This window comes from Talpa occidentalis, unplaced genomic scaffold, assembly GCF_014898055.3.
Source record: "Talpa occidentalis isolate TD23 unplaced genomic scaffold, MPIMG_talOcc4v2.1 talOcc4.7, whole genome shotgun sequence".
Classification (NCBI taxonomy): Eukaryota; Metazoa; Chordata; class Mammalia; order Eulipotyphla; family Talpidae; genus Talpa; species Talpa occidentalis.
Window position 1 is genome coordinate 51,542,145 of NW_023605083.1, and position 9,685 is coordinate 51,551,829.

A 9,685-nucleotide genomic window follows, 5' to 3' on the forward strand; every position below is an offset into this window, starting at 1 on the left:
AGACAATTCCTCTTATTTGAATTTCAAAACCAGGCAAAACTATCCACAATCATGGTTATCACTGAAGGATGGGTATTGTATACGAAGGCACAGAAAGCAGCCTTCCAGAGAGCTAGAAATATTCTCTATTTTGATCTATGTGGTGGTAACATAGGTGGGTGTTGATATACAAAAAAGATATGAAGGCAGAGTCATTCGGGGAATTCATCAGCAGAAAGGTATGTTTGTGGGGTGCTTAAATGGAGGTCAGGCAAATTTGGGGGTGTGGGCTAGAGGTTATCTCTTCTAGGAAAGCTCCCATTGATCTGGCAGGGTAGAGTGTGCGATCTGCCTGGGGTGATATGTGAACATTATTTCATTTAGACAGACACAAGATTCTGAGGACAAAAAAAGTAGAGGCATGGGACCTAGAAATTCATCTCCCAAGGAAAGAAGGGAAGTCTGAGGTAGCAACCAAAAGAGAAAACACCATGTCAGGGGTTATTAATACAAAAGAAGGCAGGTAATAGTTTGTACTGTCAAATGAATTTCAGGAATGGTGCTTCACTTTTTATGCATTTCTCTTTTCCCCCTATCTTCTTTGTAAGAGGTTTAATTACAGAGAGATTTTAAAAATTAGTTTATCAAGCCTTATTTTAGCCAGTTTTGATTCCAGACAATAAATGAAATTAGACCCTGCCCATTGTCAAAATGGATTCATTCATTTCTGGTTTCAGTTTAGGACAAAACAACTGCCATAAGACCAAACTGAAAGGGAGAATCCAAGAGTCATGTCTTATGCAAAATAGTTGAGAGGATGGAAGCCACTGTCCTGAAAAAGCAAATATCCAGGGAAGGGCATAGGACATGAGAAGTGTCATTAGAAAGTTGAAGGTTTGTTATGTGGGAAAAAGGCAGATTGCTCAGGGTGACTTCAGAAAGGAGTGAGGACCAGTGGGAGGGAATTCTGGGAAATAGAGGGCAATGAGGAGAACCCTTTATGAGAAATCAAGAGACATTGCAATTTTCCTAATATGCAGTTAATTCATGCATGCTCACAGTCACTATGCGAGGCTCTGGGATACAGAGAACATGACCCAAAAGATCCCTTCCAGAGCTTATTAAGTGTGGCAAAAGCTGCAGGTTGCCTCTCTAATATTTGTTCTTCTCTGCTTTCTTACTGACAAAATTACGATTTTGTGATGAGTTATAATGTGTTCAGCTAAAATATTATGTTGCCTCCAAATTCTCTTGCAGCTAGGGATGACCAGTGAAATGTGAGTTTCAGGGTTTGACTTCAAGGAAATTTCCTTTAAAAAGGCTGACTTAGGGGCCTCCCCGGTGGCGCAGCGGTTGAGCGCTGGGTTGCGAAGCTGCCCGCGGCCTCTGCGGCGCCGGTTCGATCCCCGGCTGCTCCCCGGCCACCGGAGGAGGGTCCCACATGGCGCGCAGACCTCTCCTGCCGCCTGCTGCTCCCCTCAGCAGTGTACTTCGGTCCTTCTGCCTGCCCTGCTTCCCGCTCTGGCTCTGGTGAATTCTCTCAGCCTCCCGCGCTTCTGACTGTACCCAGTGCATGTATAAAACAAAAAACAAGCAAACAAACCAGCAAACAAATAAATAAAGCATGCCTCTATTAAAAAATAAATAAATAAATAAATAAAATTAAAAAAAAATAAAATAAAAAGGCTGACTTAGATAACAGAGGTACCATTATTGCTCTCCCCTTCTTTCTTCTTTGACTATGGATGTGATGCCTGAAGTTTTAACAACCATATTGGACCATGAATTTCTTTTAGAACTGAATTCACTAAGATTATTGGAAGGGAATGATATAAGAATCATGAGTCTCTAGTAAGTATGAGGTCTCCATATCAGCTCTATATTGACTTCTCTGGAAACAAATTTCCACCTTTTAAAAAATTATTTATATTTGTTGTTATATGCAGCCAATCCTAATCCTGATACTAAACGAAAGTATTTTCAAATTACAAGTGCATAAAAGGACAATTAAGATCCCTTTTAGCTTAAACAGTTGGGCACTTATTTTTTTTTTAAAGATTTATTTATTTATTTATTTATACAAGCACTGGGTACAGTCAGAAGCGCGGGAGGGTGAGAGAATTCACCAGAGCCCGAGCGGGGAGCAGAGCAGGCAGAAGGACCGAAGTACACTGCTGAGGGGAGCAGGGGGCGGCAGGAGAGGTCTGCGCGCCATGTGGGACCCTCCTGCGATGGCCGGGGAGCAGCCGGGGATCGAACCGGCGGTGCAGAGGCTGGGGGCAGCTTCGCAACCCGGCGCTCAACCGATGCGCCACCGGGGAGGCCCCAGTTGGGCATTTATTACTATTATTCTCCTCTATCCTAGCATGTTGTATCTTCTATGTGAAACTTCCCCACATTCTTTAGGAAAATTCAATCACTCCCTCCTTGGTTCTTCCGCAGGAGTTTGTTTATTTAGCTAGGATAACACCACCAAGTTGTGTCTTTGGCAGGTTCTGGACAAGCACATTTATGAGAGTGTTTAAATGGGGAGGGCTCTTTGTTGCTGTCCGAGGTCCTGAACCTTCAAAGCGCACTAGGACACCGTTGTTTTCTCCAGTCTTTGAGTCACTAATTCCACCTGACCAATCTCTCCAAACTATTCTGATGAGGCAAGGAAGAGGCAGTAGCAAGAAATAACAGTAAGAGTTGAGAGACAAACAAACAGAAAACAGGGTTCACTCAGAGCACAGCCACTAAGCAGAAGCCAGGGAGGAAAAACGAAAAAAAAAATATTTTGACAAATTCAAATAATGTCATCAGCATTAATAAAGATTGACAATGAAAGATAAGTCATAAATTTGTGTTTTAAGTGATGCAAACTTGTGAAAATATTGATATGAACAATTATATTGTGCAGACAGGGAAGTAGGTGGAAGTAGATACATCATCCAGGTAGAGATGGCAGGAGGTATGTTCTTCACTGAATTTACATAAATTCATTACTGAATTTACATTACTCTGAATTTTCAATATTGATAGTTTGTGATTTTTTTAAATAGTGCCACACAAGAATTTGGACTGTGATTAATGTTTTACAATTCATACAGCTGATTTCTTGTACTTTTAAAATGGTCTATCAAATTTTTACTTGTTGCAAGAAACATTTTCTGTCCCCTAAACTTGGAGAAGGGCTATTGCACCCATATTTTCCTCCTCCTTGAAACCTATGTCAGTTGCTCACTCTATGTGTGCCTTGGCTAACCAAGTGATTTCCTCCTCATAAGATTCAGACAGAGCTCCTGATTCAGATACATTGTTAGGTGCTTAAAAAGGCATTATCTCAGTTAATCCTTTCAACATCCCACAATATCGTATAATTATTCTCATTACAATAAAATTCATGCCATGGTTCTTTGAGGCTGTTTTTTAATTTGAATTGTCAGAATAATGAGGAGTAATTCACAAATTTCAAGGGTCTATTCCACCTCACCTGTCTTCCCAAATAGTCTATGAAAGCTTTGAATTCATGAACCATATCTTATTCATCGCTATATTTTCAATAATATCTAGCATGGCTTCTGACACATAGTAGGGGTTCAAAAGTATTTTTGGAATGAATGAATGAATGGAATGTATAATACATTGCATTTAAATAGGGTGTATTTATGAGCAATAATAGGTCAAAGATACTTAAGGAAATCTCAGAATAGTCTTAACTGTGGTGAAAAGATTAGAAAATATCCTACATGCCATTTCCACCATAGGAAACTACACATTCTTGAAAATTAAAACAGGAAGCTGAAATAGTGAAATCATTCACCTTCTCATCTAGGAGTCACTCCTGTGACAAGACAAAATGATTCAGCTGATTCTTTTTTTAAAAAAAAGATTTATTTATTTATGCATCCAAGAGCTGGGGTACAGGCCAGAGATGCAGGGGGTGAGAGGACTCACCAGAGACAGAGTGGGGAACAGAACAGGCAGACTGACTGAAATACACTGCTGAGGGGAGAAGAGGGCGAGACAGGAGAGGTCTACTGTGCCATGTGGGTAGCTCCCTGGCCAGCCGGGGATTGAACTCGTATTGCAGAGGCTGTGGATTGCTTCATAGTGTGGTGCTTAACCCCTTGCACCACCAGGGAGGCCCGATTCAGCTGATTCTAATGAATGAAAGGGTAAGCTCCAGTACCTGCTCTTTCCCTTTCTTTTCCTCCCATCTTTCCTTTCCCCTTTCTTTCCTTTCCCTTCCATTTTCAAACATTTACTGAGATCCTACTGCATTAACTATTAGGATCTGAGCCCCTGCCTTCACAGAGTTTACTTTCTAGTTAAGAGGGAATAAAATAACAAATAGCAGTATCTAACCATAGAGATAACATCTGATTTTGCACAATAACATCAAACCCACAATTTTTCCCAGAGCTTCTCTCATACCCAACATGAACCCCATCTTGGAAGACTTCCCTGACCTTAGCTTCTGATGCAGAACCAACGAAAATTCTTTTCCTCATCTAGAAGCACCCATTGAATCTGGCTGACAACAACAGCAAGGCTTTCCTCTGGAATCAAAACCTAGGGAAACACCTAGAATATCCAAAATCATCCAAAAGCTACTGGAAAGAAGATTTGTAACAACTGGAAGGGGTCTCTATAACTGTTCCAGTCCAAACCCCACATTTTTAAGATATGGAAGCTGGAATTTAGAGAAGTGGAAGGATCTACCTCTGGTCACACAAGTCAGTGTCACAAGAATAGAGCACAGGTTTAGAGTTTCCTATCAAGTACTTCTGTTATTTTCCACTATTTCTAAAATCCCTCAGGTCTTAGTCAGGGCCAATGTGTACAAGCACAAGTTGTTCCCTTGAACAGCTCAAACAGCACAGCACCCTTAGAGTTTTGCATGCAGCAGCTCTGATTTCACCTATGTGCTCCTGAGATTATTTGAAGTAGTTGAAATGTTTAAAGTGACTAATAAGTATGTCTTTATTGTATTAGGAAACATAAAAACCACATCTAACTTTAACTTTATGAATAGGGATATTATGTAGTGATCTAAAGGTTTTTAAAGTTAAAAAGGTGAATAAATTAAAATAAAAGTTTAAAAAGTAGTGCTACTGGTATAAAATTTTGCTGAAAGTCATGAAATTAGTATGCAAATTACCAAGCTTTAGGAAACATTGTGTTTCCTTTATCATGCTACATCCTTCCAGGAGCAGATAAAGGACTTTGACAAATTTACTTGCACAGAACATTATGAGAAGAAAACATCTTAATGAAAGTGATGATTGTATAGTTGGATATGTATACATTTAGCAGAAACAGATTAAAAGTGGACAAGAGAGAATATTTATTTATGAAGTATAGAGGCAACTGGATGAAGATTTAGTCCATTTAGTCCTGAGTTTTGGCATGTCACAGTGATATTTTTAAATATGAACTCAGATTAGCAAAAGATCAGGTAGACATCCTGTGACCAATTTTCCTATAGTTGAATGTGAATATTTGTTAGAAGAGCTGGGTTCAAGTCCTGCTTCTTCCACTTCCCAGCTTCTGCTCTCTGCCAAGTCACTTAAGCTCTCTGAATTTATTTTAAAAAAAAAGTTGTATTGTGAGGAATAACTATAAGAATATAAAAATGTCTTGAAAGGAGAGTAAAGGATTGAAAGAGAAAGAAAAAAAGAATAATGATGAAAGAGGAGGCCAGCTTGGAGGGACTGTAAGAAGAATGGGAGCTGGTGAAATTATCTCAGATTTTATGTGCTGAAATAGTCATTCTTGTCACAAGCTGCTAGATTTTCTTCTTATGAAAACATTTCTAAGGTGGCAGATGAATATATTTTTAAAATTTTCCTGAAACATAACACTCTAACAGGATGTGTTAGAGAAATGCCAAGAAAAGAAGACAGAAGGAGGTAAAGTCCTTGGATGAAGAGGCTATAAAGTGATTTATGCATGGATCTATGGAGGCAGAATCCTTGCCTCCTCCAGGAAGTCTTCCTGACCTCCTGGGTAGAATTGACTGTCTCTTCCATGGACCCTATGCTATACTTAAACACTGTCTACTAGAGTTGGTGCAATGATTTGGGAATTTCTGTTTGTCTGTCATTCCCATTAGATAATAAACCCCATGTCTTATTCACCTTCTGTATTCCTAGCTCCTCCTATGGAACCCAAAACATATGGAATGTTTGGTTAATGTTGAGTGACTAAGCCTGGGTCAAGGGATTTAAAGCCATGTCCTTTGAGAGATAAAGGGTGGTCTGGGGAATATTTAACCCAGAGAAGAGATCATTTTGGTAAGACATACTCACTGTATTCTAGTACTTGTAGGACAATCTTGGGGAAGTATATTTGAAATGGGCTCTATATGGTCCCCAAGGCACAGATAAGGACTAATAAAGTAGGTCTTGACTCACTATAAGGAATTCTAATCATGAGAACTGCCAGAAATGTCATGGCCTATCTCAAGGGGGGCAAGAGTTAATTTCAGCAGTGACTAGATCCCCTTTTCAATGTTTCAGACACTGAATTAGATTATATCTGCAGTCCGCCTGTATTCTACTCCTCATATGAGTCTCTTCTCCATTGCTTTTATGGTTTCTGGATGATTGAGAACATCTTTCCACTGGGTAACTACATCCATTCTTAGAACCACAGAACTCACAGCTGGATGGGACCTCAGAATTCCTTTGGTCTAATGCCTCCTTTGGATAATTCTATAGATGAAAAAACTAAGACCCAACTCAAATAACTAGATTATAGTGGAAGAAAGCCCTAAGCCCAGATCTCCAGGATACTCTTCATTGCTGACCAAGACGCAGTGTCACTGTGTTTGCGCAACATGACTCTCTTTGTTTCCTTACATATATGTCATATAGTATTTCAGCAGACATCTCTATTCCCCATTCTCTCACTTCAGAATGAAAATTGAAAGAATGACTTTGGGGCCTCCCTGGTGGCACAAGGGGTTAAGACACAACCTATGGAGATATCTGCAGCCAATGCAGCATGAGTTCCATCCCCGGCCAGGGAGCTACCCACATAGCGCAGGAGACCTCTCCTGACTCGCCTGCTGCTCCCCTCAGCAGTGTATTTCACTCAATCTGCCTGTTCTGTTCCCTATTCTGTCTCTGGTGAATCCTCTCACCCCCCCCCCACACTTCTGGCCTGTACCCTATTTCTCATATGCATAAATAAATAAATCTTTAAAAAAATACCTTTGAAGAATTAGCACAGATTTATCATAATGAAAATGTCATCATTCTTTTGATAAACCACATTGCATAGTGGTTAGGGTCATGAGCTTAGAGCAGAATGCACAGCCCAAATGCAACAGAATGTACTTCTCATGAGCCCTGGTGCAGGGTTTCACCCAGAGGCAGAGGCTCCTATTTTCAATTTATGCAGATGACACCAGATTGAAATTTGGGGGTCAGAGAAACCTGGGTTCTCTGAGTTAGTCCACCTTTCTAGTATGACATTGGCCAAGTTAATTAGCTCTTTGAACCCTAGTTGCTCCATTTTTAATATGAAAATAACTATACCTCCCTCCCAGGGGAGTGGTAAGGCTCAAGTTAAAAAAACAAAACAAAACTATAGAGCTTTCAGCTCTTCTGCTCCTGGAGGATTCCACAACGGGCTGAGTCTTTGGCTCCAGCCCAGGAGAGGGAGACTGCAGTAGTCATGGCCATGTTTGAGCAGATGAGAGCAAACCTGGGCAGGTTGTTCAAGGGTATCAACAGGTACAACCTGAGAACCTGGCCACCCTGAGGCCTATGTGGAGATGCAAGCCAAGGAGAATGCCTGTGACCTGGCAGCCAACCGGCTGCCCTGAAGCTGTACCAGTTCTACCCAGCCTTCTTTCACTCTGCCCAGATCTTGCTTAAAGGCCCTCACCAACCTGTTCCATGCTGACTTCACGCTGTGCAAGTGCATGATCGACCAGGCACACCAAGAAAGAGTGGCCCATCTGACAGAATTTGTACCTCAGAGACCTGCTGGAGACCTGCCACTTTCAGGTCTTCTGGCAAGCCCTGGATGAAAATATGCACCTCTTGGAAGGTATAACTGGCTTGGAAGACTCTGTTTGAAAATTTATCTGCCATGTTGTGGGCATCACTTATCAGAATATTGATCGCTGGCTGCTGGCAGAGATGCTCAGGGATCTGAAGGGTGGATGAGCAAGGACAGCTGGAGTGCCGACCAGTCAGGCCAGATCCTTATCTGTTTCCAGGGCATTAAGCCCAAGAACATGGTGGAGAAGATCATTTTTGGCAGTGTGTCCAGCATTATCTTCTCTGTCTAGTAGCTGTGCAGGTATTTAATAAATATTTGTTGATTTGGGGGGAAAAAAGCTTTCAGTGCAGTACCATAATAAGCATTCAACTAATTTTTTTAAAAGACACCACTGATCTTTTTGTTTTTCTTCTCAGTCTCTTCTCAGACATAAAACAAGATAATCAATATTCCAGCCTCTTTCCTTTCTCTGGGGAACGATCCTGCTCCATCCCTGCATCTGTCCCCAGGAAGACTTCCTCACTCACTAACTAGATAATATTGCATAGTTACTTCCATCTATGAGTTTGTTTTTCCATCTGTAAATGAAGGCAGGAGTATGAATGTCTACTTTCTATTTTTAGCAATCCATGATCACAAGTATATCTTAAGTTTGTAATGTAAGGAAATAAAGGACTTTAAAAACAACTGGAATGCTAAGTTTCCTCTCTGCTTTGACATTATTTGAGTCTGAGGATCTAAAACTTCCCTCTTTCCCTCTCCCACTCCCTCCACCCCCCCATCCTACCCTCTACCTCTGGCTTTAGAACACGGTGCTCAGCAAGATTACATCATGCAGGTCAGAGGATTGTAAGAAATGAATTTCTCCTCTGGACTCCCCAGTAAGAACCAGCCCAAGAAATCACTGTAGGGAAATCCACGACATATCGATATGGTTGCCTCACTTCACCCGAGTTCTGCTTATCTTTTAAACTTGAGCACTTTCCTTATTTTTCTTTTTCACTGTTCCCCCTGAGCACATTTCTTTATGATTTCATTGTGTCATCCCCATCTTGTACCCAATTTCCTTTTTGGGAAATCTAACAGTTGAGTTAGAGAACTACAGACTTAAAAATATGCAAACTGGGTAATAAAGAAACCAAGTTTCCACAAAAACCTTGCAATAAGCCGTGTCCTTATTCTGGCCTCTTTTTTTTTTTTTCCTCAAGAGTCAAGTTGCTTAAGTTTTTCTGAGCAAATGATGCTAATTTTATCTTTTCTTCTTTGGCCCATTTTAATAGAGACCATGAGCTCGTTACCCTAAAGATTACCGTTTTTGAAAAAGAAGACAAATTTAAAAAATTAACAATACTACATAAGAAAAGTCATTTCTGACTTCTCTGGGAAAAATCCAGTTATGCAAGATCAGTAACAATGAGGCCACGTTTGCTCAGGGCAAAAATTGACTGGGACTGAGCAGCAGCTGCCTCCTTGGGACATGGACTATCCAGCTGAGCAGTATCTTTTCCTCTCATATATCACCTGACCCTCAAGGTCAATATCAATTTTAAATTGTTAAACACAACCCATTTAACTACAGCCTAATCCCTGTAGACAAATGAGTATATGACTCCAGAAAGAGATTGTAACTGTAATCATCTGTGAATCAACAATCTTACGAAATTATTTGCCTTCAATTAGAAAAAAATTTAAGTGCAATTAATGAGAT

The 9,685-nt window shown here is 40.6% G+C and overlaps 1 pseudogene; it reads left to right on the forward strand.

Annotated features, from left to right (window-relative positions):
- The first annotated feature begins 7,644 nt into the window (after positions 1-7,644).
- On the forward strand, positions 7,645-8,266 carry LOC119231415 (eukaryotic translation initiation factor 3 subunit K-like; annotated as a pseudogene).
- The last annotated feature ends 1,419 nt before the right edge of the window (positions 8,267-9,685 follow it).